The following is an 18,054-nucleotide window of genomic DNA, read 5'->3' on the forward strand; positions in this document are numbered from 1 at the left end:
CCGGGCCGTGCGGGGAGCGCCGGGCCCGCCCGCCGGCGGGGCGCGGGCGGCGCAGAGCCAGTGGCTGGCGGCGGCGGCAGCAGCTTTCAGTTTTCATTGAGGCCGCTGGTTACTGTTTAACGTCCCCACCCACGTTTCAGTTTGTTTAGTAAATCGATCTGATGCTGGGGCTGAGGCTGCTGCCCTGTCGCCATTGAGCAAAGTTAATTCCCCCACACACAAACTCTCTCTCCTCCTCCTTTCCCGCTTCAGCATATGGTGAGGACGGTGTCACCGCACCAAACAAGTCGCGCAGCCCAGCGCCGGGACGTCCGCGGGGAGCCGGGGGGTGCGGGGGAGGCAGGAGGCCCGGGGGATGCCGCCGCCCTGAGCTGCGACCGCGCCGCCGGAGGCCGAGGGACGGGGCGGCCCCGCCGGTAAGTTCCCGGGGGCCGGCGGCCGCCCAGTGACACAGCCCCACGCCGCCCGCCGCGCCGAGGGGCGGACGTACCCGGCGGGGAGAGCTGCTGGCCAAGCGCACAGGAGCCAGTTTGGGGGGATTTTATTTTATACGTTCCTTTTTATTTATTTATTTATTTATTTTAAATTCGCCTGGTCACGTGTCCCTGTTGTCGGCGCCCGGGGCGCTGCGGGGAAAGGCACCGCACACGGCGCAGCCCGGGCCCCGGGGCGGGGTGTGTGTGCGTGTCCGTGTGTGCGTGTCCGTGTGTGAGTGTCCGTGTGTCGTGTCCGTGTCCCGGCCTCCAGGGTCTGGCGCAGCCCAGCGCCGACCCCGCTGCCCCTGCCCCGCCACCGGCCGCATGGCTGCCTGGCGCTGTGCTGGCATTTGTGATTCCCCAGTAGCCGAAGTCACTGCTTTGCACCGGGCTTAGGAGCATTTCCTAAAGCCTTTTTTGGTTTTGCCTCTCTTATTGATTTCTCCGCCCCCGCCCTCATGGTCACCTGTGCAGCAGATGGGTTTGTTATTGCAGGGCTGTGCTAATAGTAGCACTTGGCCAGGGCTGGACACCTTGGTAGGGGAAACCAAAAATACTTTAAGGAAAAGTAATGCAGAGAAAAATTCAAACATGAAACAAGCAAAGTAATACGAGGATAAGTTTTGAAGACAGGTCCAGCTTTTACAGTGCTGCAGGTGCACTGCTTACAGCATACTTACAGGGTACCTTTAATGAAAGCCAACTTCTAGCTGTTGGACCTCTGAGTTGAACATCTGTTCCCGTACACTACAATGGGAGATACAGTCAAGCATTTTGAAAAGCAGACAGTAGGTTGCAATGATACTAACATTTAAAACAACTTTTAAAGTGACAGTGAATCGTATTCCATAGTAAACTATGGCTGTGTTAAATTGGACCTTCCCTTGTGTAGGCCTTTTCTTGTAGGGTGCTGCACATGCACAATATATCAAAATACTGTGATTTCTCATCCATATTACAAAGATAGTGAAGAAATTTAAAGTAGCATCTTTGTTAGTTGGTCCCGAGTTTGTTAAAATTGAGTTAGTAAGACTTAGTATGCTGCACAACTTTCAAAACCCTTGAGTCTCTGGTGCGACTCTTTTTCTGAAGAAAACTATGAAGTGTTATGTTATTTCCCTTATTTCCTGAGTTCTTACGTCTTAGGTAGGAGACATATTAAATGTATCTATGCAGGTGGTTTTTCATGTATTCTGAATGCTGTTTTGGGGATTTGTTTTCCTCTTTCCTTCTTATAGTCATATGATAAGATGAAAAGGGAGAAAATGTTTTATGGTAGTTTCAGCCTCTGAAGCATTGTAAAAAAAAATAAAAATTAAAAGTGTTGTTTTCATTGTCCAGTACTCTGTGCCCTGTCCCTCTCTCTCTTACCGAAGGTCACCAGGCTACCGAAGTTTCATTTCATACATATGTTTAAAAAAACCCCAGCAACCAGGTGTAGGACAGGATCAGAATGCTGTTATTTTGTTTATGGAGTTACCTTTGATTTTAACAGCTAACATATTTGGACTCATTTCCCAGAATATAACCTTTGTGTTTCCTTAAAATAAAATGTAACTTTCTCTGCAGTTTATCTCATATAACCAGAGGAATATCTCTATTCCAAAATTTTTGTACTTAGTTGCAGTAGTGTAAAACGAGCAATGCAGAGGTCCAGTATACACACTCTTAGGCGGTGTATCGGGAGCAGCTTTGGGTGAGATGGAGTTACCACTTCCTTCTATCTTGCCTCCCCACCATGGAAGAATCCATGAGGTAAAGTGAGAAAAATGGGTTTCCTTTGGCCTGGCTATAATGACCAGTTCCTTGGATGGCCAACTGATGTTTGCTGCTAATTTGTGCATATAGTTAAATCATTTCTGGACCAGTTTCTTAACAGAAGTGTTCTGGTATAAATACATCTTTGCTGCTGCTTTTTCTCAAGATACAGCCTACTAATGCTTGATCAAGTTTGAATACCTGAATCAAATCCTGTTTGATTCTACAGAGTTTACCAAAACCGTACAGTAGTGCATGAACAGAACTCAGTCCTTGTGCTTGACATTGCTGCTGTTTCAAACTTTGTGGCAGTATTTATATCATGGGCCTATGGACTCAATACTACATGAGGTTGCCCATCTGTTAACCTTTGGCAGAAAAATGGGGTCTAGCATGTCATCAGTGTTATCTGCAAGTCTGCATCATGTAAGTTAATTTCCACTGGCTACAAGAAGCAAAACATTACTTAAAATAATATTAATTCTTCTTAGCAGGTCATTAATTAAAAGAGGCTTCCTGAAAAAAATTCAAAACTAGTAATGTGGTAACCCACGTGATGGAAAAAAAAATCAACTTTTTCTTTGTTCGGGAATTGAGTCTATTATAACAGCGAAATTCATGACAGATTTAAGATTGCATTGGTGGTATAGGGGGGTTCGGAGCTGAGCAGATTGTGCTTTTGCATCTGTGAGGTAGCAGGGGCAATGTACTCCATATATTAATTGATAAACAGACTCTTTCAATATGGGGATCTCGCTACCTCACTTTTCAGTGATTTCAAAGACCTGTTTCTTACTTGTAAACTTTGAAATATTGTCTGATTTATTTGGTTTTGGGTTTTTTTCATGTAATGAAGATGTGTAGCTCTTCAGAAGTCTTCAATTTCTGTGTTTAAAAATTAATATTAAGCTTGAAAATTAGTTTGATTTGCCTATGTTGTGTCAGGTAGATAGGAGGTATGTCATATTAGATTATTCTGGTAATGTAGATTGGTAACGTAGACTACTTTAGAATATAAATCAAGGTTTTATTTCTATGGTAAAAAACCTGTTGTTTGTGGTAATATATTTTGTAATAAAATTTAATTTCTCAATGAAAGTATCGGTGCAACATAAAAGAATGTAAGGTTGAGGAAAGGCAAGGCTCTTAGGTTTTAATGGATCTTAATGAATGATGCATTATATATCATGATGAGAAAATATGGAAAATGCTTTTCAAACAGATTAAGATGTTTGAATGTCTCGCAACAGCTTTGATTGAATCAAATATTTTTCATTTCAAATTCTCAATTTTAAAACAGCACACTCTAAAAATCAGGTCAGAATGCTGTGTGTAATGTCAGAACTGAGATCTATCAAACTGAAAGGCTCCAACAACATTTTCAAACCTTTCTCAATTGTCAATTTAAGTTAATTGAAAATGAAAGGTCTCGCTTTCAGGATTGGACCATTTAAATAGAAACCTGCTGCTTTCATTTTGTAGAAGGGCAATCTCCCTCCACATACGTGTTTTTAAAAGGTTCATTCATAATTCTCTCTTCACACTTCTATTGGAAATGACAGAATTCATTATTTTGAGTTCTTGAACTATTTTTCTGCAACTTGGGTGATGAATTGTATGAGATCTAGTTCATAACGTGGCACGGCAACCCACAAGATTTAAAATTCTCAAGGCTCGATTTGTCTCTCTCTGGCATTCGGCTGGCCCAGGCAAGGGAAGCTTCTGTGTGCATCTGCTGCCTCTTATAGAGCAGGAGATTGAGATTTTTTTATTTAATACTGATCAAGAAAAAAACTCGCACCCTTGCTTGGTAATTCACTAGAGGTATCCAGGCAACAAGGACATACATTACAGTCAGCAGTATACAAGGTGAGAATTTTCCTTGCCTGCTGTTTATCTGGGAATACAACTGCAATAGACCTATACAAGCAGCACTGTTTCCACTGTCTATTTCTTGCATGTAGTTTGCCTGTAGACTTTTGGTTTTTTATTTATATTTAGCACTCTGATGGAAAAGGATTTCTTGATGTGTATCTAGTCCTGCTCAAATACAGGAATTTTGCTCAGGTGGGGGAGCAGAACAGAGCCTCCATGAAATGACAAATACGACTCAGCTTGCAATTGATGGTACATCTGTGGCCATGCTGCAATGAGAATCCTGTTTTTGAGGGTCATTTTTGTATGAGGTTGCTAGGCTACACCAGCCTGGGTTGTATTTGGCTGAGACAGTAGAGATGTTCACCAGCTACTTGCTAACTAAAATAAGCCTCACTGGTAGAAAGTTAGGGTGATTGAATTGCCCTTTTTCTTTGTTAAATAAAACATTTTTCATTAATTGCCAACGTGTATCAACGCTGGGCACTGCGTGGGACCAGTTCATACTCTCAGAGCTGGTCCAGATGTTTGAAGATTTCTCAGTGTAGCGATTATTTTGCCTCATGTATCTCTTATGCCTCCCACAGCACACTCCCTTCCTTCCTTCCTTCCTTCCTTCTTTCCTTCCTTCCTTCCTTCCTTCCTCCCTTCCTCCTTTCCTTCCTTTTTCTTTCTTTTTTTCTCTTTTTCTTTCTTTCATTCTTTCTTTTTCTTTCTCTCTCTCTTTCTTCCTTCCTTCCTTCCTTTCTTCTTTCTTTCTTTCGTGGATGGCTGTGATGATAAAGATGATTCTTATTGAGACCACCTGTTTTAGAATCACAGCCTAAAGTGTCTTGCAGACAGTCTTATGCCCTTCAGGATAATAATGTTCATTCCTTTTACAAGGAAATGCCAGACTGACATTACCTTAGCTGACGAAATTGCCTCAGCAAAGGTCTAGACGCTACTCAGAGAAGTGAAATGGGTGACCATGCTGTGACTGCACGTTAATACACACTCCCTGTCCTCTCTCGGCCTCTAACAGGTGTAGTCAGGTGTTAGCTTGTACTTGCTGTTTTAGTTCCAAGGATAAGATTGTGATTTTGGAAATTGGTAGGATTTTTTTCACCAAGTGGATAAATACTTCACCTGATTATTACTGCTTACTCCCAAATAATAAACAAGTTGAAAACAGTCTTTTCCACTGGACTGTTTGGTAGCACACAGTGACCCAATTAGGTGGGATAGAGATCCCGGAGTACATTGGCTGCACGTGGAGTTTCGTATGGTTTCTGGGCAGTTACCCTGTGATTCATATTTCTTCTTTTGTCCTCACAAAAATGGAAGTAGGCTTGCAAAGGAGAAAGCAATGCACCGCTTTTACTGTTGCTTTTTAGTAGTAGACACTGTTTGATTTTAGTAGTAGACACTATCTACATAATAGGTATGTATTATTTAATATTGTTCTTGCCTTTCATGAGAACAGTGATAGTCCTGACTTTCATGTCCAAATCCAAAGCATTTTCAAAATATTTACATTTTTAAAGAGGCTATAACATCTTCCGAACCTCTTATTTCTCATGCTTGACGCTCATGCTTTAGAGTGTCTTAAACTGTATTCCTGTTTATAACTTTCTTTTTTGTCTTTTTATCTATCTGAGATTCAGTGACTCTTTTTGTATTAATATTGAACATGCAATTTTAATGAGACTTGGAGGCAATGCTTTTTAATTTATTTCAGTTTTGAAGAGCCAGAACTTACCCCGACATCAGTTTAAGGCAGAACTTTAGGTTTGATCATAGTAATATGAATAGCTTTGCCTATGATCGTAAGAGGGAAGAAATGCAAAGAAAGGCACTGATTTAATATGAGATTTATATTGCTATGCTTAATTTCAGAATCTTCTAGATAAATTATAGGGATACAAACTAGTCCCTTTAAAAGTTTGGTGCTGTCACCCAAGCTTACATGGAAAACCACATAATTATATCGAAGATGAAACACTATCTGCAAAAATAAAAATAAAAGGAAGTTTCCACTGGAAGTTCCCCGAAGAGCAAAAGGTAGCCTCAAGACTAGCAGAAAGAAGTTTTAGTTGTAAAAATTCAAAAGTCCAAAATTCATTAAGTTGATTTCAGGTGTATTAGGCTAGGGTTGTGAGTGGGATTTTTTCTTTTTTTGTTGGTTATGACTTTTTGTCTGTTGAAGTAAGCCAAGATGAAAAGAAATTATCTCAAATAAAGAAGTACTTTACAGGGTCTGTATCTCCTTAACTACTATTATATGGTATTGAGAGTAAAACATAAGAGGGATGAACCAAAGCCCCTGTGCCCAGGAATTTGCAATCTGTACTACTTTTAAAAATGTAGGTGCATTCTGTAGTTCAGAGAATACAGTCTGGTTTGAGCTTTTGGATTAATTTAAGGTCCATCTCCTCAGTCAGATTTTTCAGGCATCATTCGGATGCTCTTGTTTGCACATAAGAGCCAAGAGAAACAGTGCAGGTTCGCGGATGCGGGCTGATGCATTTTACTTCCATTCTAAGACTCAACTGAAAAAAATAAGGCAGCATGAAGCATTAGCACCTCTTGCTTCTCTGCTTAATCTCCCACCTGTCCTAAAGGTCATTGTCTCCATAACAGTGGTGCCAGGATTAATACATATGCTTGACCCCAGTCAAGATAGTTGTTTAAATGGCCAAATACAGGGTTGTGCGCGTTGGTCGAGTGGATGTCGAAGTTCCGTGGCGGAGGTCTGCATATGTGCCTGCCTCTGCTGTCCTTGTTGAAAAGAACAGTCAACAAAATCAGTAATTTCTTTTCTTGCTAAAAAGAGTGAGCTGACTAGTAGGTATTTAATGGTAAGGAAGTATATAATGGTAGGGATATTTATTTGCTTAAAAATTTACAGAGGGCAACTCATTTCTCATACTTAACATCTCGTTGGTTAGAGGTAAATAGAAGAAGCAACTCCACTAATGTAATCTTTCCAGTAGCAAGTCCATAGAGATCTTTTTAATAATGAAGTAAAACTTGGAAACTTTCAATTAATAGGCTTATATTTCAAGGGCAAGGAAATGTTAAGCAGTTTGCACTCTCTAGATGAGAGAGGGATTGAAATTTTAACGGAAATGTTACCATGAGTTTTGATAGAACTTAATAGTGGAGTTTTTGTCTTATTTTAATCCAGTAGGTCAAGTAATTTATTTCCCAAGATGAATTTGAAGCTGAAAGAGGGTAAAAAGCGAAAGACGTTCTCAATGATAATTCTCAAGATTCTATGGTACCAGAGAGCATAAAGGATTATTCTGAAATTAATATACATGTATGAACTGCAAAAACCTTGGCAGGTAGAAAATGAGCACAGCTTTGAATGGCCTGAAGAAAATATCTGTGAGATTGCAGCAAATTTGTAACCCTTTATGATCGGTCTTCTTATGCATCTAGTAGCTTTGAATTTGTAAGTCGGATCTCTTGCTTTCTGTAAAAGGATGAAAAGCGGCATTGTGAGCAGTTCAAGCAAACAAAGTGCTTGTTAAACCTCAGCCAGGTAGTGAAGGTCATGAAGAAAAAACTCTCTTAGTACATAAGTATTTTATTAGCTGGACAAAGTAGCATACTTAAAAAGTTGTCGAGAAGCTGCTGTTCAGAACATAATGGCCTATCAGACACAGAAAGACAGCATGCTCTCAGAAGTTCCTATGAAAACAGCTTCTTTGTCTGCTTTTTCTGGTAATATTAGGTCAAAGTAATAGATTTTTTTTTTTTCCAGTTTAAGCACTCTGCTCTACCTCAAACCAGCACAACTGGAAGCAGAAACTTTGGGGAACCCTGGTATCAACCCACTAATGGTTTAAAAACCTGGAACATGGATTATGTGGTGCACTTCTGTCCACCAAAGCGCAGTTTGTAATCCTGGAAAATCAAAGATACTCAATTGCTCTTAACTAGGTAAAGAATTCAACATGTCCTATAATCCTTGATAAGTCAAGATATATTTTTTCTGACCCTAGAGTAGAACTATATCAGGAGCTTGTGTATGAACAAGGATATTTTCTTGCTGGGAGTGCTGCGAGCTACTTTTAGTGTATTTCTTTACGTTTTTAGGTACAGCGTTTGGAGAGATATATATTTTCTGTATTGGCAAGTCATACAACTCTGCAAGTTGCTTGTCTTCTTGTCCTGATAAAAAACATGTAATGTTCTTATTAGTATGTGACATAGTTAGATTCCTGTTGAAAATCAATAATCTTCCCATAAAGCAAGTCTTACATCCTTTCTTAAATTCATTTAGAATCATTTTGTATGCCTCATTAGCCTTGTAATTTAGGAAAGAATAAAAGAAAAAGAAAACCGACCAGCCACCTAATATTAAACAGTGTATGTAATTTAATTTTTCCAACCAAAGGGGATGTTTATGACACTAAATATATCTACTAGTCTATAAATACCTGTGTTTATAGTTGAACAGAGCAGTTCTCAAACCGCTCCATCAGACACTTAATGATAATACACAGTGTACCATAGGTAGTATTATGCCACTGCTACCTCTTTTCTTTCTTTCATCTGCTACAATGCTGTCATGGAAACTAAATGTACCACACTGAATGAATTCCTAAAATTCCTAAAATTCCATTATTAGAAAGTGGATGGTCAATGTGAATACATACAGAAATTGTTTTAAAGACAGGCCCTAGACTTAAGCACAGTTGACATTTAAAGCAAAAGGTATTAAATTCCTGAAAGACACCATGCAATACAGAAAAATATTGTTGACTTCTATATAAAACTTTCAGGGAGTGTATCTGAAGTTCCTTGACCAGATTATGGTGCGAGAAAGATTCAATAGCTTTTATACATAGTTAGCAACCTTTAATGACACCAAATCTTTGAAGTTCCTTGTAATAACCCCTTGGAAATTACACCAAATGAAATAAATGGGACGGGGTTGATGATGACCTACAGAAAAAAAACCCAAAGGCATTATTTGAGTTAGGAAATATATTGAATGTCATATATAATGAATATGTGAAAAATAACATTCACCATTTCTAAGTACAGTGACACCTACTTTATCGAGTGGTAAAATGTGCAGTAATACCAAAGCAAATGCAGCTGCAATAGACATAGTTTTAAGAAGAAAATGAAAAACATTTAACGGCTGCTTTATTAAACAATTCTTATTTTTTATAAAGTAGATATACTTTATATATTTATATTTATTTCCGACCTGGAGTCAGTGTTCAGGAATTTTCAATTAAGCAAACTCTTTATCTTAAATTTGTCTTTTAACAATAGTCTCCACCAAAATAAAGGCAAAACCAATAAAGTTTTCAATAGTTTGTTAGGTTTTTTAAGTTGGTTTTTTTTTTTTTGTTTTTTTTTGTTTTTTTTTGTTTAATAGATCCTTAAAATAATATTTAAAATAAAATTGGAATAAATGATTGAGTAGTCTAGGTCTTCACCAACACGTTTTTTCAGTTTCTAGGAATTTCACTTGGAACACCTTGGAATGATGTCCCACATGTGAGAACCTTATTGTAGACTGTTACTTAAATAAAAAATTAAGGTTTAGGAGCTACGTTAAGCAACAGAATTGGTTGTAATGAAGGAAAGAATCCCACACATTTTAAATTTCCTGGGCAGTTTCTTCATGCACGTTGATGCCTGTTGATTGAGCCTTAATGCCTATTCTGTTAATTTCAAACTTTCTACATGTGTCTCTAAAGAAAAACAACTATGCATATTTTTATTTAAAAAAATTGTAGATTTTTTAACCTCTGTGAAGTTAAAGCTTGACTTTTCTCGCTATATGTTTTTCCCCTTTTTAGTACAGCTGTGCAATTCCATCAGAATTGCTTCACTGTAACTGAATGAAATGTGTACAAGTTATTTATAGACATTAGCATTAATAATTAAAAATAGGATGCAAAGATTTTTTTTTCTGAATAAGGTCTGATTATATATACTTTGGGGTTTTGTGTGTGTGTGTTTGGGAGTTTATTTGGCTTTCTTTTTCTTTTTCTTTTGTTTGTCTTTTGAGTAGCCTACCAGCTTTTACTAAAGATAAAAGGAGAACAGTCGTCAGGGTATTAAATGTAGCCTTGTTGGTGGACAGTCACAGCATGAAAAAATGTGGCATAGCATCTTCTTCTTGCATTACTGTAGATTTCTTATAAGCAAATTCTTTGGAGAGAGAGGGGGTTAGTCTTGGAGGAAATTTGTTCTTATTATTGTAACTTTTTCTTGGGTGAGAAGCAGGAACATCATTCTGTGTGTTATGGGCATGGATCATAGTCTGTACATCTGTAGTATGGGAGAGCTTGGCTTTAGGGCAGAAAGAGATGTAGCTGAATTGAAAACAGATGAAAATCAAGATGAGGAATTTGGTAAAGATGTGTATAGGATGTATTTTCAAGAGCTTTGTTATCCCATCTCAGGTTTGGAAGGGATGAAGTGAAGTGACTGGCCTCCAGCACCTGGAGTTGCTATGGCTGGGAAGATCACAGTTCAGACATCAGTCATAAGAACTACTGAAGATGGTTGGACTTTTAGGTGGAAGTATCTTTGAAAAAGGGCAAGGTCTGCAAAACTTTCCATTACTAGGTCTGGGATTTTGAGTAAGGTGTTGTTCACAAAGTATTTGGAGAAAAAGAGTACATTCTAGCTGTGTACCAAGGAAATTTTTATATAGAGAGAATGTTTTGGGAATCAGCAGGCTGTTTGCAACCAGATGAGATACAGGGGGGGGGAAAAACGGATTGATGCTGAAATTATGAAATATGGAAACAGTTGAGAAAGAGCAGAGAGAAGAGGTAAATAATGAAAGAAATGCTTTGTTTTGGCACATCTCGGGCTTTGGTGTTTCAAGCCACAAGGAAGCATAGAACTCACTTGAACAGCAGGGGCAAAGGAGACGGAGCCCTGTTAGTAAGTTTTAAAGTGTCTAGAAATAAGCATCACTGGAACTGCTTTGGTGGTTGAGATTGTAGGTGACCAATGACCTCAAGTTCAATGCTTAGGACATAGTAAGGTGATGACCTGGGAGAGAAGACAGAGGGCTCAGAACTGACCCTTGCAGTAGTCCTTAAGGGAAAGATTCTCTGCTTAGATAAAAGCAAGACATTGAGGTATGAAAAATCATCATTTTCCAGACAAAGTAGTAGCACTAGATTTAGGTTACAAAGACAGTGAGAGAGCTGAGGAATTAGAGAAATGTGTATGCATTAGAAGGTTCGTATACATATGCATGTTAGAGGCTCGCTTTTAATATATTGCAGCTTGTCAGTGTCATTAATGTCTCATTCTATACCCTATGCGCTCTTATGGAAATCACATCAGAGTAAACCTTATAAGAAGGAGGTACTACCCAGAAAAGTCAGAAAAATGCTAGCAATTTTTCACTGCAGCCTAACATTTGAAAAGCTTAAGCTGAAAAAGTGAAAAATAGCTTTATTAATAACATTTCCTATTTGCAGTTGAATAAAGAATTTTAAATACAACTTTCCAACAAAATTAAACCATTTTAATAGTCACAGAGATGTTAGGAACATTGGTATCAATATGCTAATATTAGTACGTTACTGCTATCACGTGGCATGTGCGAATATTTGCATCAGTTCTGCACGCTATTTTGGAATTCTCTGCTGACCAAACTTCAGTTAATTGAGTTGCACCAATTTAAAAAATCACTGTGATAGAAGGTAAAATGAATTTGATAATTTTCATTAAACATATTTTCATTGTGTGAAACTATTTTCTTAATTCAGTGCTAACTCCCTTTGCATTTTGTTCCATTGAGTCAATTTTGTGGGCTTGCCTAGCTTGTACCTCAACAGTGGAACAGTATGAATACGAACAATTGCTTATTCTTCATTGCAAAAAAAGTATTTTCTAACTGTAGAGAATCTTAATTTATCCTTTGCTCGGTCCTTTTAACGTTAACTCACAGTTCGTGTGTAAGTATCTGCTACATAAATGCTTTATTTTTGGTGTTTTCCAGATATTTGTTCAAAGGAAAAGCTTCATAATCCAGTCCTGTGAGTTACAGCTATTACAACTTACTTGGGGAAGCTTTAGCAGGTGGTACTCTATACAAAGGTATTAAATTCATATCAACAGAAGAAAAATGCGTAGAGAGTTGAAGACAGAAATTGCAAAGCTTTTAAGAGGCAGTATAAGAAAATGCAATAAATGTCCTAAATTCTGAAACAAAAAGAAATTTGTTTGTAAGAGTTTTTTCGACTCTGAGATCGTCTGCAGCGCAGTGCTTTGTGTGAAGGTATAGCCGACGTAAAGGTTTTTCTTGCCTTACTGGTCACTCAAGCTGTTAAATGGCTGAGAGAAAACTCAGATGAGCACGAAGGATTTTTCGGTGTTGCTATTACAGAAAAATAATTACTATTTACAGTAATCATAGTTTAGCAGCAGTAATTCCACCAGATATGTGACAATCTGTGTCCCCAGTTAACTGAACGATAAAATTTCAGCTGTTTGTATTTCATCTGAAAATCACTTAAGATCAAGAAGTGTATTTCAACCAAATCTGTGATTAACATTGACACTCCAGTGTGCCTGAAAGGAGGTCTTGTTTTTATTAACACTTTCTCATTTGGCAACGAGAGAGGTGATAGCACCTTCCCGTGGTTCAGGTTTACTTGATGAAGCAAAATAACTCACAGACCTTGTGAGAATGGGACCCATAGGATTGGTTGTGGTCCACTTTCTCATTTGTGATTTTCTCTTTTTCATTTTGTTTGAGATTGAATTTGAGAGAGAGCTTTGTTCCGGACAGTAGTTTATGGCAGTGGGCTGAGGAGATGAGATTTCACTGAATCATAGAACGAATACACAAAGAGAAAATATGTGAAAATTGAAATGACAAGGTAGAGTAGCTTGGTTGTTGAGGTAGATAAAAATAAGTAGGTTCTCAGGGAAATGAGGTGGGGATTTTTTTCCTGAACTGGATTTAGTTTGAACAAGAACAGTTGAAATGGAAAACCTAGACACTATAAAAACTTGATAGAAACAACAAAAAAAATTTCATCCTGCTTTTTCTTGTAACTTTGTCTTGAAGTATCTGTAATAGTGTGATTTCAAAAAAGCAAACTAGAGTCCATCTATTGTCAATATAATACTAAAACACTAATAAATGGATTTGATTAGAGTGGATTTCTTTTTACTTTATTTACTATAACCAGGAAAATCTGCGTGTTCTGCCAGTTGGTTTTTTTTGTTTTGTTTTTAAATCTATAATAATAGTGTATTTATTTTACTTCCTTTGGAACCACTGTGGCAAGTTGTAACTGATCTAAGATGTGAAATACACCTTTGTGAACAGAGGAATAAAGTTGGCTTGATGCAATCATGCTGCAGCATGACAGAGATGTGCTGGTTTGAGTTAGAGAAGCCAAGAGAGCTATCAGGGCTCTCCAATTTTCGAAAAAGTATCCACTTCTCTGTCATGTGGCTGGAAGAGAGAGAATTATTTTTGCCTTTGATTAATAAAGAGTTAATTTCAGTAAAACTTCTTGTAACTGTTTTACAAAGGCTCAGGGAGAAAGCAGCCAACAGTAGCCTTGGTGGCTCACAGAGGAGTTTGCTGCACCCTAGGGAATGTGGAGCTTTGTCGCGAGCAGAACAAGCCAGGGCTAAACCCCCAAGCAGGAGAGTATTTCCGACCTTTTTATGTTGTTGCTTTTAGTACCTGAAAAAAAAATCCATTACAGTCAAATCTCATTGACTTTGAACTTTCAAGGACTGTAATCAGTTTGTCAGGATTTGCCAATTTGCTAAGGTTTTCTGGAGAAATGTGTATTTTCATATTTGTTTTTTTGCTTTTCAGTTTCTATGTTACTTCCACTAGATCCCCATGCAGTATTGCATACAACTACCCTAGATAAATTTTTTTCACTCTACCAAAATTCTTACTTGGACACAAAATAGACACATTCTTATCCTAGCACTTTCAGCTACCGATTACTTCACCAGCGAGGAATGCTTAACATAGTGTGACTGCACTGAGCTCTTACTTCTGCATGAGCAAATACTGACACTTTACACTATAGTTTCACTCTTGTGTTTTGCTGCTGCATAAGTCTTATACTTCCAGTTGCCTCAATTTACAAGTTTCTATGGAACCGTGGAAAAATATATGATGGGAAAGTTTAAAAGTCAGTAGCTTTATGTGATGATTTCTAACACCCTTCAGCTGAGGTTCAGAACAGACCCCCCCAAACTGATCTGTACCATTGCTGTTTTTCGTATATTACACTGATGCTTGTTGGCCTCACGAGGCTCAATGCCTTTTGCTACCATAATAAAAAGGTAGCCTTTGCTCTAGGATCTTTAGCACTTGCTAAAGTATTATCAGGAAAGTTAATATTTCTACTGCAGACCTAGCTTACACAGCCCCTTCCCTTCTTTATTTTCCAAAGTAAATCAAATTGGACTATTTTTTCACAGGTACAGTTTTCTGTCAAAGTCGTCTTCGATTTTGAAAACCAGTTTACTCAATCCACTTTTTTTTTTCAGAATGACAGTTTAGAAAGGAGGGAGAACTTTTAACTTTTTGAAAGTATTTTAATTTGTTGTTGTTGTTGTTGGATTTTTTGTCAACATTCCACACTTTGTATGTGTGTGTGTGTGTGTGTGTTTGTAAAATTAATTAGCTTTGAAACCTTTGAAAGTGCCAGTGCCTCTGTTTTGGGAAAGTTGATAGCTGGATGTTTGGTCACTTCAAGTAAATGTATAAGAGGAGGGTAATACATACGTTTGACAGACAGTAGAATATAACCAAGACCTAAAATATCTGATGTCTCTATAATAAATAGAACAAACATGGAAAAACAGTCCAAAGTCATATTTTTTAATTTGCTGATGACATTTTACCAGTCCTGTCCCCCCACACTTCTTACTGCCATGTGCTGAGGTGGGGTTTTATTTGATGTTTGCATGTAGCCCAAAAGAACTTAGCTGGAAGTGATTTTAAGTCCTCTGGGGACAACTGATTATTTGTTAAACAACCAAGTGGGACTGCCAAGTTCTTTCCTTAAAAGCCATGAAGTTAGTTAGTCTCCACAGTAAGAACAAGAGGGTGATTGGGCATACTTCATATGAGTGAGAAGAATGATTGTCGTTAAGAGATGTTGACTAGGGCAATACTTTCGTTAAGTTCACATACTCATTCTTATGCAGTACAAACAGTATAGTTACAAACAGCTCTAGTACCTTCCCTAAGTCTTCCTGTCCTTAGGAGAATACTGCTGCAGTTCAGGTTGCTCTTAGGAGACTGAAAGCAGCTGCCACGGTACTTTCAAAGACAGCGCATGGGATCCTTGGGAGGTACTGGTGAAGGACCATGACATTCACAGTAAAACTACTCTTGGTTTCATCCAAGATAGCAGGTAATAAGCTAGACCAGAATGGTATTTTCAAGCATCCACCATCACCACAATTTTTTATCAACTATTTTTGATTAAGTACCTCCTGTTGTGTTTGACAGTTAAACCTTGTGAAAGTAGAATGTTACTGTTGGTTCAGTTACAAATGTTTCCAATATTTTAACTTAATTTTCTGTGTATATGTATACCTACATAGACATGTATTTTATGGGGTGAATATATATATATATGTATATATATGTGATATATTTCAGTAGGATTCTCACATTTCAGTAAGGTTGAAAATGTGGTGGTCATTGTCCAGTAATGGAGGAAGATAACAGCCCTTGCCCACAAAACATTTGATGAACGTTTTAAACTGAGATAAAAAATTGTTTTCTACAGTTAGCTGGTCTTCATTCTTATCAAAACTGTGGGGGTTTTCCAATGTCAGGACACTTGGTGGGTGGATACTTCTCAGAAGAATAAAAGACTTATCAGTGTTTGCTTAGGATCTATTACATTCTCAGCCATAAAAGTAGCTATGCTGTCTATAGCACTCATAAATCTTCACCTAGTCAAGGCTACTGTCTCTCTTGTCATGCAAGTTTGTGTTTTAAAAAACGAGCATAAACGTTCTTCATTTAAAATGAACATCGAGTAATTATAATCTAAAAACACCTAATTTCTTCATTGCTGATTTTGAAAAGTTCCATAATTCAGTTTGCAAAATTGTCCAAATTGCTGATCAACGCTGCAACTAAAATCTCTTTATCCTTACAAGGTAAGCATATTCTCAGGCATATTCTCACCAGAGGGCACTGTTACACATACTCTTACAGATCATTTTCTTCTGGTGAAAATAATGTCTGGTCTTGTGGAAAAATGGTGAGTTGGTGTTAGATTTTGATGCACACTTTTTATAGGGCAGCTGTTGCTAATAAGGTAGTTTGACCTGTTTTGGTCTCTTTATCTGGTTAAGCTACATTTTCCTGTTGAGAAGTGGCCATTGCTACTGAAGATGACATTTCTGTAGACGGTCCATCTTTATGTGTGTGAATTAACTACACTACTTCAAACTCCATGTAATTCATAAAAACTGATTCTAAACAGCCTTGAATCTTTAGATTTCCACTGAAACAGTAGCAGAAGGGCAAAGACATTTGTCTTGTTTCTGTGGATTTTCATTGAAGATAACAGACAGGTAATATGAAGTAAAACCAGTACTTTAGCTTTAGATAATTATTATATCTACTGTTTATTAATTAAAAGCATATACTCAGGCAGTATGATTACACAAAGAATCTTTGTATGTACACAGTTGCACAAATTTATATTTCTATTAGGTGAAGAAAGACAGTTGAGAAAATAATGGTAAAGTTTATGCTTCAGGTAATATTTTTTTGTGGAAATAGGCTAGTTTTGCCAGATCTCTTAAGAAAAATCTTATTCCAATGTCTTTTCTCCCTGTTTATGTGTTAGCTGATATTTATATTTTTAATAGGAAAAGGTGTTTCAAGTTCCCTACTATTTGTTTGGGGTTTTGGATGTGTATTTTTACTTCACTTTACATTGGTAATTTCCAAACCATCCTTAAACATTAAAACTTAATAAGATACACCATATAAAAATGGACCTTCTTCAGGAAATGAATGCTATTGACTGTGCTCCAGCATCTATTATATGTGAATTTCCATCCAGTGAGATGCACACTGCATAAGGTTGCAGCTCTTCAAGGAATCACTAGGTACAGGGATAAAGATATGTTATTGTCAGAGGTGTGCCTCAGTGGACATCCTTGTGCTGTGTGCTCCCTGTGTCCTGATCTCTGATTGTCTTGTCTTGAGAGAGCAAGCAGATACCACAGCTCCTCTCCTGCCAATGGGGTTAATGAGAAGGAAGCAAGGGTACCAGTGCCCTTCCAGACCTCACCCCAGTGCAATATGTAGCAAAACTGGGGTACGTCAGGTTCAGGACCTTTCAGTGCTTTCTGGTTGTGATTTTAGGCGTTGTCAGTGTATAGTTAATGTTCCAAGAAACCTTTGGCAAATTTCCTCAGAAAAGCATGTTAAGAAGCAAAGCTATCATGGGTTAATATGGAGGATTTTTCCTGGATTAATGATTGTTTAATAGAAAACAAAGAGCAGGGCTAGGATTAGGTTTAAGTTCAGCTTCATAATGAAAGGAAGTTGCTAAGAAAGTTACACATAGACTTGTCCAGATAAACAGATATTCAAGGGGCTTCTGTTGTTCAATATATCCATCAGGACTTACTGAGAGGAGTTGATTCATGAGGTTGCACAGTTTGTAGTTACTGCAGATCTACTGCCACAGGGTACATCTAATGTGTATCCATATCTTAAGTATTGGATATGGACTTGGTAACCCACTTAAAAAGTTGAAAGAGAGCTTGCAAAGCCCTTACACCTCATTTTAGTGTCAGTCAAGATGGCAGCCATCCCAGTGGTACTGGAGAGGTTTCTGTAACTATTTCCTTAGCTTTGAGTAAGGAGCAGGGTACCAAGGAGCACTGATACTTTAGTTCTTTTCTTCACAACTTCTGCACTGGAAATCATAATAAACGA

General features: G+C 38.0%; 1 protein-coding gene across 1 annotated transcript in view; it reads left to right on the forward strand.

Moving 5' to 3' along the window:
* The first annotated feature begins 359 nt into the window (after positions 1–359).
* The window catches only part of HNF4G (hepatocyte nuclear factor 4 gamma), a 61,639-nt gene continuing 43,944 nt past the window's right edge, over positions 360–18,054 (forward strand). The window contains exon 1 of the mRNA XM_027638890.1: positions 360–416. The gene's annotated coding sequence lies outside the window, so the exon portion shown is untranslated. The remainder of the gene's footprint in view (positions 417–18,054) is intronic.

This window comes from Corapipo altera, unplaced genomic scaffold (genome assembly GCF_003945725.1).
Source record: "Corapipo altera isolate COAL_440 unplaced genomic scaffold, ASM394572v1 49, whole genome shotgun sequence".
Lineage (NCBI taxonomy): Eukaryota > Metazoa > Chordata > Aves > Passeriformes > Pipridae > Corapipo > Corapipo altera.